The sequence below is a fragment of the Marmota marmota genome, unplaced genomic scaffold (genome assembly GCF_001458135.2).
Source record: "Marmota marmota marmota unplaced genomic scaffold, marMar, whole genome shotgun sequence".
In the NCBI taxonomy this organism is placed as follows: domain Eukaryota; kingdom Metazoa; phylum Chordata; class Mammalia; order Rodentia; family Sciuridae; genus Marmota; species Marmota marmota.
The window spans coordinates 31143160-31157124 of record NW_026000082.1 but is presented as its reverse complement, the minus strand read 5'-3'; the positions used below and the strand labels follow the sequence as shown (position 1 = coordinate 31157124).

Genomic DNA, 13965 nt, shown 5'->3' with positions numbered 1-13965 from the left:
GGGGGGGCATGTACTAGGATTTTAAGCCAGGAGTGCTATACCCTGATTTACATCCTCACCCCTTAATTTTTTAATTTATTTTGACATAGGATCTAAGTTGCCTCAAGACAATTTAGAGCCTCACTAAATTCTTGCAGCTGGACTCCAATTTTCCATCCTCCTTGTCTAAGCCTCCCAAGTCACTGGGATAACAGAAGTATATCACCACACCAGGCTTCAACTCATTTTAAAATAACTATATTTTTTAATTCATTAAAATAATTTTTAAATGATTAGAGGTACTTAAAACTTTTCTCCATGGACTCTTTTTATAAAACCTCACAAAGACACCCTTATTTTTCTGCTTTGATGGTTAGATCTTTAGTATGTATTCATTGGTTAGTGTAAAGTACATCTACAAATAAGTGGAGGATATTTACCAAAATTTCACTTCATAAACTTAATTCTATCAAAAATGTATGCCCTGATCCCTAATTACAATACAAGCTCATAAAGCACTTTCAAAAATTACTTCCTTTTCCTCACAACTGAGTAGCTGTACTCCATTTGAGGAATGAGGAAAGAGGATCAGAGAAGTAAAATGACTTGTCTTAAGATCACACAATGAATTGAGTCCAAATTCAGACCAAAGTCTTCTATTGGCCATGTATTTTTTCCAATTTATCACCCATGCCTAATGACTCAAATAATGTATAAATCCCATCTTCTCATTTCTAGTCCAGTATACCTTTTTGCGATTTTTCACATCACTGCCTCAAAGTCATCTAAAGGTCAATGCTTCACACAGCATTGTCCACCCTAAATATTATTTCCTACCAAAATAAAAGGCAAGAAAGAGAAGTGGCAGATTTTTAATATTAGTTTAGGCCTACTGCTTTAAGACACAGTAGTCTTTATAGCTGGCTCAGTCAGAGAATGTGGCATAATCAAACTCCTATGGAAACAGAGACAAGGTCTAACTTCTTTCACTTGCCTCTTCCCCAAACCACCAATAAACGCTTATTTAAAAAGTCTCCAAGCGAGGATATAGCTAGATGATAGAGTTCAATCCCTAGCACCACAAAAACTGAAATTTTTAAAATAATATTATTTGTACTGGAGGTGAAGCTCAGTGACAGAAAACTGTCTAGCAAGATTGTGAAGCCCCATTCTGAAAATTAAAGATGTTTAAGGTTCAAAGAGATTAAAATGACAACTAAAACCACAATGATAATTAGTACCAAATCAATGACAAGAACCCAGATCTCCTAACTCCCTAATTATTTTTTCCTTCAATTTTGGAGTTGCCCACATATTTTTCAAGTCACAATCTTTTTCAAGCAAGTGTAACTTTTCTTCAAATATCTCTCTGCATGATCATCTGCAATTGTGACCTTATAAAAAGGGAAGATTATTAAAGCAACTACTCAAAGAACAATGGTTTGCATGCAGTACAGAGCAAAACACATGAAATTCTAACCTGTTTAAATCCCTTTGATTCAACGATGTTATCACAGCTAATGTGTGTCAGCTGAGCAAAGGCACTGAAAGACCAGCATTGTAGTGGCAGCTAGGCTTAAAAGGTTACAGCTCTAGCATTAAATTTTCTACCTAGACTCCAGAATTTGTCTGCTTAGCAAATAGAACAAGCTTTATCCCATTTTATTCCTCCAAACTCAGTTTGGAAGACTACTTCCAAGGATAATGATAATTCATCATTAGATTTTCAATTTAAAAAAAAAATTTTTAGTTATATATGGACACAATATCTTTATTTTGTGTATTTATTTTTTATATGGTGCTGAGGATTAAACTCAGTGCCTCACATGTGCGAGACAAGCGCTCTGCCACTGAGCCACAACCCGGCCCTAGATTTTCAATTTTTTAAAAAATATTTTTTTACTCATAAATGGACACAATACCTTTATTTATTTTTATGTGGTGCTGAGGATTGAACACAGTGCCTCACACTTGCTAGGCAAGCACTCTACCACTGAGCCACAACCCCAACCCTAGATTTTTAGTTCTTAATACTAAGAGCTCCTATGAGGACACAGTTCAGTGGTAGAGCCTGCCTACCACACACCAGGCTCTGGGTTCAATCTCAGACACTGTAAAATAAAATACATAGAAAGTCCCAAGACAAGAATTTCTGCCAAAAGTAACAGTGCGTTCTATTAATGTTAAAATATTTTTTTTAAATATTTTTTTTTTAGAGAGAGAGAGAATTTTTTAGTTTTCGGCAAACACAACATCTTTGTTTGTATGCGGTGCTGAGGATTGAACCCGGGCCGCACGCATGCCAGGCGCGCAATACTGCTTGAGCCACATCCCCAGCCCCTATCAATGTTAATACATGATAAAGCTGGGAGTGGTGGCTCATGCCTATAATTTCAGTAACTTAGGAGGCTAAAGCAGGAGAATTAAAGTTTGAGATCAGCTTCAGCAACATAGTGAGTTCCTGAAAATTAAAAAAAAAGGGGGGGGGGCTGGGATGTGGCTCATGGTTAAGCACCTCTAGGTTCAATTTCCAGTACAAAAATAAAATAGAAATAAAAAGTGAGCAAGAAAGAAATACAAAATAAAAGCAAGTTTCTGTTCCCTCCATCTCCAAGAGTTCAACTAACTATACACCAACAGTAAAAAATTTTTTGCACCTGTTAATTCAGCTAAACTAATGTTAACTCTAGTGACACACATAACAATGCAAAGCAAACAGCCTTTAAAAATAAACAACCTGTCACAGCTGTAAAGTACTCAGAAGTTGCAGAGCCCTGAATTTTACCATCAATTCTGCACCTGCACACAATGCCGGGAAACTTTCTTATAAAGTTCTGTCTCTGGCATTAATTCTGCTCTACCTAAGTAAAAATTGATTACTGGACTGGGAATGTAGCTCAGTGGTATAGTATGTGCTTAGCACACCCAAGGCAATGGGTTAGATCCCCAGCACCACCCTCCCCATCCCCCTAAAAAAAACTTTTAATTTGCCAGATGATGTTACATGTTATGCTTGACATATAAAGCAGTCAAATTCAAATATGTGCCCAAATATTGTCTCCACCTTTTATCTTTTATAGAGCCTTTTTAATTATTTTTAGTTGTAGATGGATATAATACATTCAACTTTATTGATTTTTATGAGGATGGAACCCAGTGCCTCACATGTGCCTCACTCTACCACTGAGCTACAACCCCAGCCCTAGAGCCTAACTTTCAAAATATGCATGAGACATTTCCATTTCATAGGCAATATTTCAATCTTCAACAAATGAGCATAACTTCAACAAAAGGTTGGTCTGACAGAAATCCTTTCAAATTAGGAAGAAGGAGTGAAGGAAAGGATAAAGAAAAGAATGAGGAAAGGGAGCTGGTATAAGAACAAGCAGAGTCATAACAAGCTGAGATAAGAGATAACTTACAACTTTGAAGAGTATGTTAGAGCTTAATTTCCTAGGGTCAATAGTATACTGTTAATATTTACCTAGATGAAAATCTAAAACCAAATTGCAGGAAACAATACAATATCCACCATTTAATAGCACATTCGTAAAATAGAAAACTACACAGAAGCTAAAAATAAAACAGGTCTATAATGAACTGTTAAGAAAAGTGTTAAAAGACAAAGTGAAAAGACCAAGGTACATGACAGAATGAACAGTATGTTTAGTAATTTTCTTTTGAGTACTGTATATGCTTTCATACCCAAGGACTATTTGAAAGGTTACAAAGATAACAGGGTAACAGTGGTTTCCTGGGGGTGGAGAAAGGGTGGGGAGGGCAGGACTAGAGGTTGGAGGTCAGGAGCATAATTTATCTTAGCATATACTATTTGAACTGTTTTCATTTTTTCCATGTGTATATATATATATATTTTCTTAGAGTTCTAGGATAAAGAATCCTATAACAATTTACAATTCAACTATATTTTTAACAGTGCTATGATCATAGGATTAGAAAGCCTCCAAAGGGCTAGTCCCTCTGGCCCAGGCAGGTCTGTAACTACACAACTCCGGGCAAGTATTTTCTTCTGTTAAAAACAATAAATAAGCAAAGTTCATGTCCTGCCTACCGACTACAATTCTAAGTTCAAATACAAATACAACAAATTCAAGAAAGGGATTTTATAAAAGCAGCCCCATTTGATTTAACCAAATTTCACTGTACATTCTTTTAAAAATTCTATCAAGCCTCTCCCACCCAGGCTTTCCACACACATACAAAAAAACTTTTAGCTCCAAATTAAACGATACAATAAATCCTCTAATTTTATGGTCTATGCCAGTATTCACTAAATTAAAACAGCACATTATAACATAATGTGCAAAAAAAAAAAATTCTAGATAAGAGGAAATAAAATCTAAAAGCAAAGAGCAAGTAAGCATGTTTGCTATGTTACTTTTCTTACCAGAAATTCTACAGGAAGTCATGCAAATTTGAGTTGGCTTAGTTTCTATAATCAAGCAATGTAAAAGCATAATACAACCTGGGCACCGTGGCCAACACCTGTAATCCCAGCAACCAGGGAGACTCAGGCAGGAGGACTACAAGTTCAAGGCCAGTTTTAGCAACTTAAAGGGTCCCCTCAGAAACTTAGGGAGAGAGACCCTGTCCCAAAAAAGGACTAGGGATATATAGTTCAGTGGTAAAGTGCACCTGAGTTCAATTCCTTGTACAAAAAAAAAAAAAAAAACTTAAATAGCTGCAATAATGTTTTTCTAAAACAAATTCATTTTATGTCAATAATAATAGTAATAATAATAATAATAAACCCGAGATTGGGGTTGTAGCTCAGTGGTAGAGCACTTGCCTAGTATGTATGAGGCCCTGGGTTTGATCCCCAGCACCACATAAAACTATATAAACAAAATAAAGGTACTGTGTCCATCTACAACTAAAATTATTAATTAAAAAAAAAAACCTGCACTTCCCATTAAAATAAGTACAAATAATCTACTCTTTCAATAGTAAAGAATTTATCCCAATGAAAAGCTAGAGGGCTGGCCTACCAGGCGTGAGGCCCTGGGTTCGATACCCAGAACCCCCGCCCCCCAAAAAAATCCCCAAATGAAAAACTAGTATTTCTTTACAAATATCTACTTAAGAATGTATTAACTGGGCACAGTGGTGCACACCTATAATCCCAGCAGCTCAGGAGGCTGAGGCAGGAGGACTGCCAAGTTCAAAGCCAAGCTCAGCAATTTAGCAAGGCCTAAGCAACTCAGTGAGACCCTATCTCTAAATAAAAGAAAAAAAGGGCTGGAGATGTGGCTCAGTTGTTAAGTGCCCCTGAGTTCAATTCCCAGTACCAAAATAATGGGTTAATTCATAATTTATAAATTAATTCAAATATTTATTGGACAGATACTATATACCACATACTCTTACAGGGGAAGCAAGCAAGAACAGTAAACAAGCAAAAAGTCTTGGATCTTCTTATTGGGAGGGTGGGTATCACTGTTATGGAGAAAAATGCAAAGTAGGGGAACTGCCAGAGCAAAAGGAATGAAGGATTCCAATTATAAATACGCCTATCCTATCCAATAAGGTCTTGCTGAAAAGAGTAACATTTTATCATCAAAGACCTGGGGGTGTAAGCCAAACAGATACTAGAAGAGCATTTCAAGCAAAGAGATTAGCTATAGCAAAGATTATGAGGTAGGCACATGCTTCATGCTTGGCTTGTTCTAGAAACAAGGGGGCCAGTGCTACAACAACAGAGAGGACAAAGGAATAAACAGAATCAGAGAAGTAAATGAGCCTTACAGGCACTATAAGAATGACTTTTATTCAGAACTCAGTAAAGGATTTCATTCAAGAATGACAATTTGCCAGGCATGGCAGAACACGCCTGTAATCCCAATGACTAGGTAGGCTGAAGCAGGAAGATTAAAAATTCAAGGTGAGTCTCAGAAACTTAGTGAGATCCTGTCTCAAAAAAAAAAAAAAAAAGAGCTCAGTGGCAAAGCATCCCTGGGTTCAATCCACAGTACAAAAAGAAAGAAAATTAAATATATATATATATATACACACACACACACACACACACACAAACACACACGTTTTTAAAATATCTAACTGCTATGTAAAGACACATTATAAGGATAGTAAGGATGGAAACAGAGAGATGGAGCCTGTTGCTACAATCCAGGAGAGAGAGATAAAGGTAGCTTGGACTAAAGTAGTAGCAATAAGAGGATGTATTTCAAGATACACTCTTGAGGTAGAATCCAAAAGGATTTGTCCACAAATTAGACATGGAGTTTGTGAGAAAATGTCAGGTAACTCAGTAACTATAAAAGTTCAGAGAAGTTTATCCTAATACTCAGAGACTTGTCAAACATTAGACATAAAATCTCAACCATCAAAGAAGGAAATTCTTGCTAAGCTCAAGCACATGTCTATAATCCCAGCAATGTGGGAGGCTGAGGCAGGAGGATCTTCAGATCAAAGCTAGTCTCAAGCAACTTAGTGAGACTCCCATCTCAAAATTTAAAAAATAAACAAAAGAGCTGGGAGAATAAGCATCCCTGGGTTCAATCCCTGGTACCAAAAAAAAAAAAAAAAACAAACAAAAGCAAGGAATTTTTTTTAGTAAAGTACTACTCTATCTACTGCATTTTGACCATTTGAGAAAGTATATTAAGACTTGGAAACTAAGGAGAACTCACATTTACTAATTAAGCACTTATCTTCAGATTAATTAGTCTCAACATGAAAATGTTCTCATCTTTCATGACTTACTCCTAACTCATGGGTGCTCTACAAAAACAACTGCCCTGTGTTAACCTTTGTTCATCACCTTTACTGTTCCATTTATCAAAATAAAATGAATATATCTGGCTTCTGAAAACTTAGAAGATTCAAATTAATATTTGTTTCCCTATCCCTACCAATTTCAGTCCTAGGAAGTTGATAAACAGGTATCCATCAAATTTTATACAATTTAGGATTAAGGGGCTGGGATTGTGGCTCAGTGGTAGAGTGCTCGCCTACCATGCATGAGGCACTGGGCTTGATCCTCAGCACCACATAAATGTAAAGATATTGTATCCACCTGAAACTAAAAAACTAAATATTTTAAATATATATATATATATATAAAATTTAGGATTGAAAGTATCTGTAAATAAGCTAAAAATAGCATGATGCTTTTTTATTGCTAAAAAAAAAGTTTCATAGTTACTCCCTTGGTTATTCCCACTTTTCTACTTCCTCACTGATGGAGGGAACTTGAGAATCAAGTTCCAGTACAGAAATCAATAATCAGTTCCATAAAAAGAAATTTGACCTTGATGGCAGAAAAATATCTTTCAACATTCAGTATCAGCAGAAGATACATGTCCTGCCACTCAGAAAGGAAAGAAAAGCAATTAACCAACAATCACACCTGCTTCTGAAAACAGTGACAGTTATTTACTGAAGTCCTGTGGGGCCCTGTTCCCACCCAAATGAAAAGGGAGTGGTTTTCAAATTTGTATGTACCCTGATGATTAGCAGTTGTCCTTTTCAAGTTATTTCTACCTCAACAAATAACTATAAAAATTATATTAAATGACTTGAAAATATTTACTTTTCAATTTTGTACCTCATTTTCCCTCTAAGATTAGCAATTCTCCAGATGAATCTCTTGTCCAAAAATGTCATTTTTACTTCCACAAATAAAATTTAAATGGCTAACTGGCACTATTGTCAATTTTCAGGTTTTCTAAAACTTTTTTTTTTTTAATTATACTGTTTGGGGCTGGGGCTCAGCAGTAGCGCACTTGCCTGGCATGTGTGAGGCACTGGGTTCAATTCTCAGCACCACATATAAATAAAGGTCTATCAACTACTAAAAAAAATTTTAAAAAAAATAAAGAAAATCATACTGGTTAAAAATATTAAAAATGGCTGGGAATATAGCTCAGTTGGTAGAGTGCTTGCCTCCCATGCACAAGGCCCTGGGTTCAATCCCCAGTACTACTACCAAAAACAAAAACTAAAAAACTAAAAACCCTAACATCTGGGGCTGGGGTTGTAGCTCAGTGGCAGAGCACTTGCCTAGCACATGTGAGGCACTGGGTGCACACATGCAAATAAAATAAAGGTATTATGTCCATCTACAACTAAAAATATGTTTTAAAAAACCATAACATCATAATCCTAATACTAAGCATTAATCTAACTTTTCAATTACTGTCTTAATATTGCATTAAATAGATTCTATTCACCCATACTTTCATTTCTAGGCAAAGATATCAAGGCTCTCTTTTCTATGGGCTTTATGTTTAAAACAACTTTAATGAGCATTTTAAGGCTCCCAAGCCTTTTTATTATAAAGATAAGGACATTCGTTTCTAAGCAAATGCAGTAACCTTCTAGTACCAATAAGAACTACCTCCAATTAAGTTGCTTTTCCATAAAACTAAACTCCAACATTTGTTTTCCCTCTTCCTTCCATCCTTCTATGTTTAATCGCAAAAGGCTTAGCAATTCTCCTGAAGAACATTTTAAGTCTTAATCATTTTCATGGTTTCCACATCTCTCTACATACATTAAAAACTAAGAACTACTCACTGAACTGATTTCATTACTAAATAAATATATTTAAAATTTGTAACCTCAATTGTAATAAAGCAAATTCAGTAATAAAAATCCAAAAGGACACCTGGATTCAGCCTGTCAACACCACTGTGAAATGTTTTCTGGGCTATATCAGGACAGTTAGAATGACTGTAACAGCTGCAAGTTCCCCGAGATTGCAAAATAGATACTTGGGAAAGGTTATTTAAATTACCTTTCAAAATAACCTAGAGCACAGAAGCAGCATGCAAAGCAAAAACTTCCATAATATTGTTAGCATTATTTTAAATATACCATGCTCCAGAATTTAGCAGTTTATGGATTAGCTTAACACTCTCATTTCCCATTTTGTCCAATGTACTGACACAATACATTTTGTCCAGGGGAGACAGAAACTCTCATGTACAGGATATAGCATAGAACATTCCAACATACATCTTGTCAGCATAAATTCTTCTGTTTGAGCCCCAGTTTTTCTGCTTATTAGAGCATTTTGGTCTAAATTTCCCCTAAAACCGGGTAAATTGCACTTCACTTCCTCTCTTAAGCTTGCTTCACATTATACTTCATAGCTATCTCTCTGTGTATGCTGTTGGTGGTCTTTTAAGTATGCTTTCCATTCACTGACTGTAGATAATGACACAAATTTTATTTTCACATAACACAGTTAACTAACATTCACAACCTCTAAAAACCACACAAAGAAAGTAAATGTTGCAATTATATATAAATTTCAGTAAAGTAAAAATGGTGAAATATTTCCATCATGTCAGGTCAAGAGGCTACTATTATTCTCTCACTAGCTTAGTTCAACATGGATTCATGCTGAACTTGCTTTTCTTTCCAATTAAATAATGCAAAATTCAATCTGTCTTGTCCTCTTTTCTCCAAATACTATTAACCACCACCTTGGAACGATACAAAAATGCAGAAAAAAAATACTTTTAAAATTTTTATTTTGGGTACTAGAGACTGAACCCAGGGGCACACTCTACTACTGAGCCAACCCTTTTCATTTATTTTGAGACAGGCTCTCACTAAGCTGTCCAGGCTGGCCTTGAACTTGGAATCCTTCTGCTTCAGCCTTGGGAACAGTAGCTGGAATTAAAGGCTGTGCCACCAAACCCAGGAGCAGATCCAACCTTTGAATAGGCATTTGCAATTCTATGTACATACCATACAAACACTACCCAGGATTAAACTCCTAGAAGAGTCAATGTGGGTGAAAAATATTTGATGGGATTTAAGTTCTCATATTAATGCTACATACTTTGAAAAGAGAAAGCAAGCATAAAAAGAATGAAACAGGATTAAGTCTTCTGAGAAAAAGGCAAAACTTTTCTTACAGAACTGGTAGGAACAGTGAAAGACCATGATATAGTATGACTTGAGAAAGGAGTAAGGCATTTGGTTAGATAATTCTGGAGAGTCCTTAACCATGCAAAGAATTTCATCTCAATTCAAATGCACTAAAAGCTCTTAAAAATTTTAAAGCAGAATAGCAGTCAAGAAAAAAAGAGGAAATATTGCTGTAATAGTATTGATTCTTCTGATTTGAGAAGGCCCATAATTAACCAAAAAGCATAACAAAACATTCTCAACTTAATAAATCCTGATAGTTGAATTATTTTTTCTAGAGAACACATAAATAAGTTTAACTAAATCTTACTGGTTGAGGAACTCTCGTTAGAAAAACAAAGGTGAACTTATATTTTCCATGCTTTTCACCCAGAAAAATCCAAATCTGCATAATTTCAACTAATAACCAAAAGGAAGCTTGTTTGTGACCACACATCTGGAATGAAGAATGTCACTATATTGTTTCTCTATCACATCCTTCTCAATTTGCTGACAAATCCTACTGATGACTCATATCCTTCTGTACAAACCAGGCACTCTTTTCCCTCACCATAGGCTTTTCACAAGTAATGGAACGTAAAAAAATGTTATCAATTTTCTTTGCTACTAACAACAAATATCAAATATGTATACATACCAAATTTACAAATACAGTGGTAGTTCAACCTGGCAAATGTTTCTAGTAAACAGTGGGAAAAGAAGATGCTCAAATTTTACTTTTCGAGAACAATGAAGAAAGCAGACCTGACTGTGAGTTTGAATTCATGTCAAATGATACATTAACTAAGAGCCAACATTTCTGACCACTGCAGAAATAAAAATATAAAGTAATTTTTGTGATCTGGTAAAACAAATATATCATGTGTGCATTTTATGCCAAAAGAATTAACATTTTCTGAGAAGAATGAAATTTCAACCCAAAAATACTATGAAAGGAATTAAATACACCACTTCTCTAAAGGTAAAGACTGTTCTAATGCTCAAAATATTTTTTCAAACCAGGCTCAACTAGCAAAGAATCACAGAAAATCCTCATCTTGAAATTCTTTACAGTTTAAAAAGCCAACACAGTACAATATAAATTTATATTCAAATAATGAAATTTAGTTCTCAGGCCACTTAAATAGGAGTTGATGCTGTTAACAGAACCTATCAATGAGAAAACTGGTACATATAAACAAAAAATACATGTATTCAAGTTGAATAAAAATATAGGCAACTAGACACAGTGGTGCACATCTATAATCCCGGTGACTCAAGAGGATGAGGCAGGAGGATTCCAGGTTCCAGGTCAGCCTCTGCAATTTAGTGAGACTCTATCTCAAAATAAAAATTACAAAAAGAACTGGGGCCAGGTAGTCCGCACACACCTGTTATCCCAGCGGCTCCCAGTGGCTCGAGAAGCTGAGGCAGGAGGAACACAAGTTCAAAGCCAGCCTCAGCAACTTAGCAAGGCTCTAAACAACTCAGTGAGACCCCCCTGTGTCTCTAAATAAAATACAAAAAAGGACTCAGTGGTTAAGCATCTCTGGGTTCAATCCCTGGTATCAAAAGAAAAAAGGACTGGGGATATAGCTCAGAGGTAAGCCTCTAGGTTCAATCCCTATCCCTCCTCATTATGCATGAGAGTGCGTGCCCGCGTGCACACACACCGTGCATGTGTGCTGTGTGTGTATTATCTGTCAATTACAGTGCAGGGAAAACTAACTTAGGACATACAGAAGGCTTATTTTCTCACCTGCATCCTGATAACTTCACCATGGGGACCTGTGGAAAGTAGACAGAGCCTAGAGTATTGTGTACAGTTTCTTTCATGAAAGTGTTAGGGTGATGACATTTTCTGGTTCAGCCTAGAGTTCTATAACTCCAAGAAACAAAAGATTTACATATAACATCCACTTCAGCTCTACACCAAGCAATCCTATAAGGCATCAAGTCCCAAGAGAGTAACTAGGAAGTCAAATGAACTAGAGAATGTGTTTCAATGGATAAAACAAATAATTGGAGGAAGCTACCAAACACTTCTATACATAATAGTTCTGAGGCTGAAAATGAAGAAAAGACTCTAGTATTCCAGATTAACATATTCAAGTCACCATTTCTCAAAGCAATTATAATAGGTGGCATCCATGGTTCTCTACAGCAATTTAAATACTTTAAGCTTCAAGAGGAAAAAAAATATTTTTACCCACTATCATCTACTTACAAATACACTTTAATCTAGATTTTAAAACTTGGGATTCAGCAATCTATAAACCAATTTCCTTAATTATGTGAAGCTGAAAGAATACCCCTTACTCACAAAATTACTGAGTTTTAAATAAGATGCGATCTGCTATAAAAAAAAGATTCTCACAAAGAGAATGTTGAAACCTAAAGCCCTAAACTTTAATGTTGGAATTTACAAGTATCCCAAGGCCACTAGATCTCCACCACTACCCTGTTCATTAAACATAACTTAAACTACACCATTTTAAAACTATGGACTCTGATTTCCAGTTATTCAAAATTTTTAAACATCCCAATCCTATTCAACAAGTTCTATAACCTGAAGGGAAAACAAACAAATAAACAAAAAGAAAAACCCTTAGGTTTTACTTTAACAAGTTTCACTCCTCTAAGAGCAACAGCTGAAAACTTATGTACTGTTCCTCTAAATCTTATTTGTGAATGCTTTTTCTAGAGTGTTCATTGATTACCAACTCACATTCCAACAAAAAGGAACAAGTACAAACTCTGCGAACTAAATCCCTACTGAATTTCAACTTTCTGTCTCAAAATTATAAAGTGGCCTATAATTACTACATAAGGAAATACTACCTTTAAAGGAAAAATGAAGAAAAAGTTCAAGAAAGGAGCTCAGGGATATTGTTCAGTGGTAGAACACGACTATCTTGTTCACAACTTTTTTCAAGTAAATTGTGTGTGTGTGTGTGTGTGTGTGTGTACATACATACACTACAGAGGACTTTCTGACTTTCTAAAAATGTTATAAGCAAAAGCATTCAAACATACTCTTCCCTACTGCCATCAAAGTTCAGAGATTTTGTAAACCGTTTCTGCCTATAAACTTGGTTCATTCATATTAAATATTACTTGACTGAATCACAGAAGGAGTGGTCTGACTCCCTGTTCTGAGTCAGAAAATACCAGGTTCAGCAGTTCTAAACTGTTTTTCATTTGTAAAGGTGTTCTAAAACGCCAGCTTTTTCTAGCTCTAAATGTGACAGTTAAATTTTTGCCTTCATAAAGTCTTAGTGGTAATATTTAACATCTGTAATTTAATTTATAACTAACAAAGTGCTTTCACATGAATTTTCTCACAAGATCTTAACAATCTCCTAATTTAAGTACTACACACATCTCAACAGAGAAACAAAGTGGCAACTTCCAGTTGACTGTTAGCCCCAATACACTCCTCCCCTACCCCTCCCCCGCAAAAAAAAAAAAAAAAAAAAACATAAAAGGCTGCTGCATTCTTTAATCACACTTCTCTCTCCCAGACATATCCCAGGTGCCTCATAAAAACTGTCTCAAAGCACACACCCTGGGGCCCCAAGAGTTTCAAGGCAAATCTGCCTCCCACATAAAAGCCTAGTTTAGGTCCCTAAGAGCCTGAAGTCAGCATCTCCCAAAACCACTGCTGTGCCTCCAGCTATTCAGCCTTCTCCATTAACTTCTATAGATCTCATCTGTACAAGCTGCTAGGTCACTATGTGGATAAGAAATCTCAAAGTGAGACTATCTATTGAGAGGGAAGTATGGTACAGAGAAATATCAGGACTTTTGAATCAAAAATACCTCAATTTTTAATCCAGCTTCCATATGTATTATCTGTGTGACCTAGGACAAATTACTCAACCTTTTGATCCTCTGTTTCTCTTTATCTCATCACTATAAATCCATGGGACCTCATCACCAAATTCCTAGTGCTTGGCAAACAGAAGCAACTAAAAATATGTCAAATCAATTCAAATGAAGGTTAACTAACTCCTTTATTGTGGTTGTGAGAATTAAATCAGAGCACATAAAAAACACCTGTAGCATAGTAGGCACTTAATA

At 35.7% G+C, this 13965-nt stretch overlaps 1 non-coding gene across 1 annotated transcript; it reads left to right on the top strand.

Moving 5' to 3' along the window:
* The first annotated feature begins 7874 nt into the window (after positions 1–7874).
* Trnag-ccc lies at positions 7875–7947 on the top strand. Its single transcript has one exon. It is a non-coding gene; the product is annotated as a tRNA-Gly (tRNA).
* The last annotated feature ends 6018 nt before the right edge of the window (positions 7948–13965 follow it).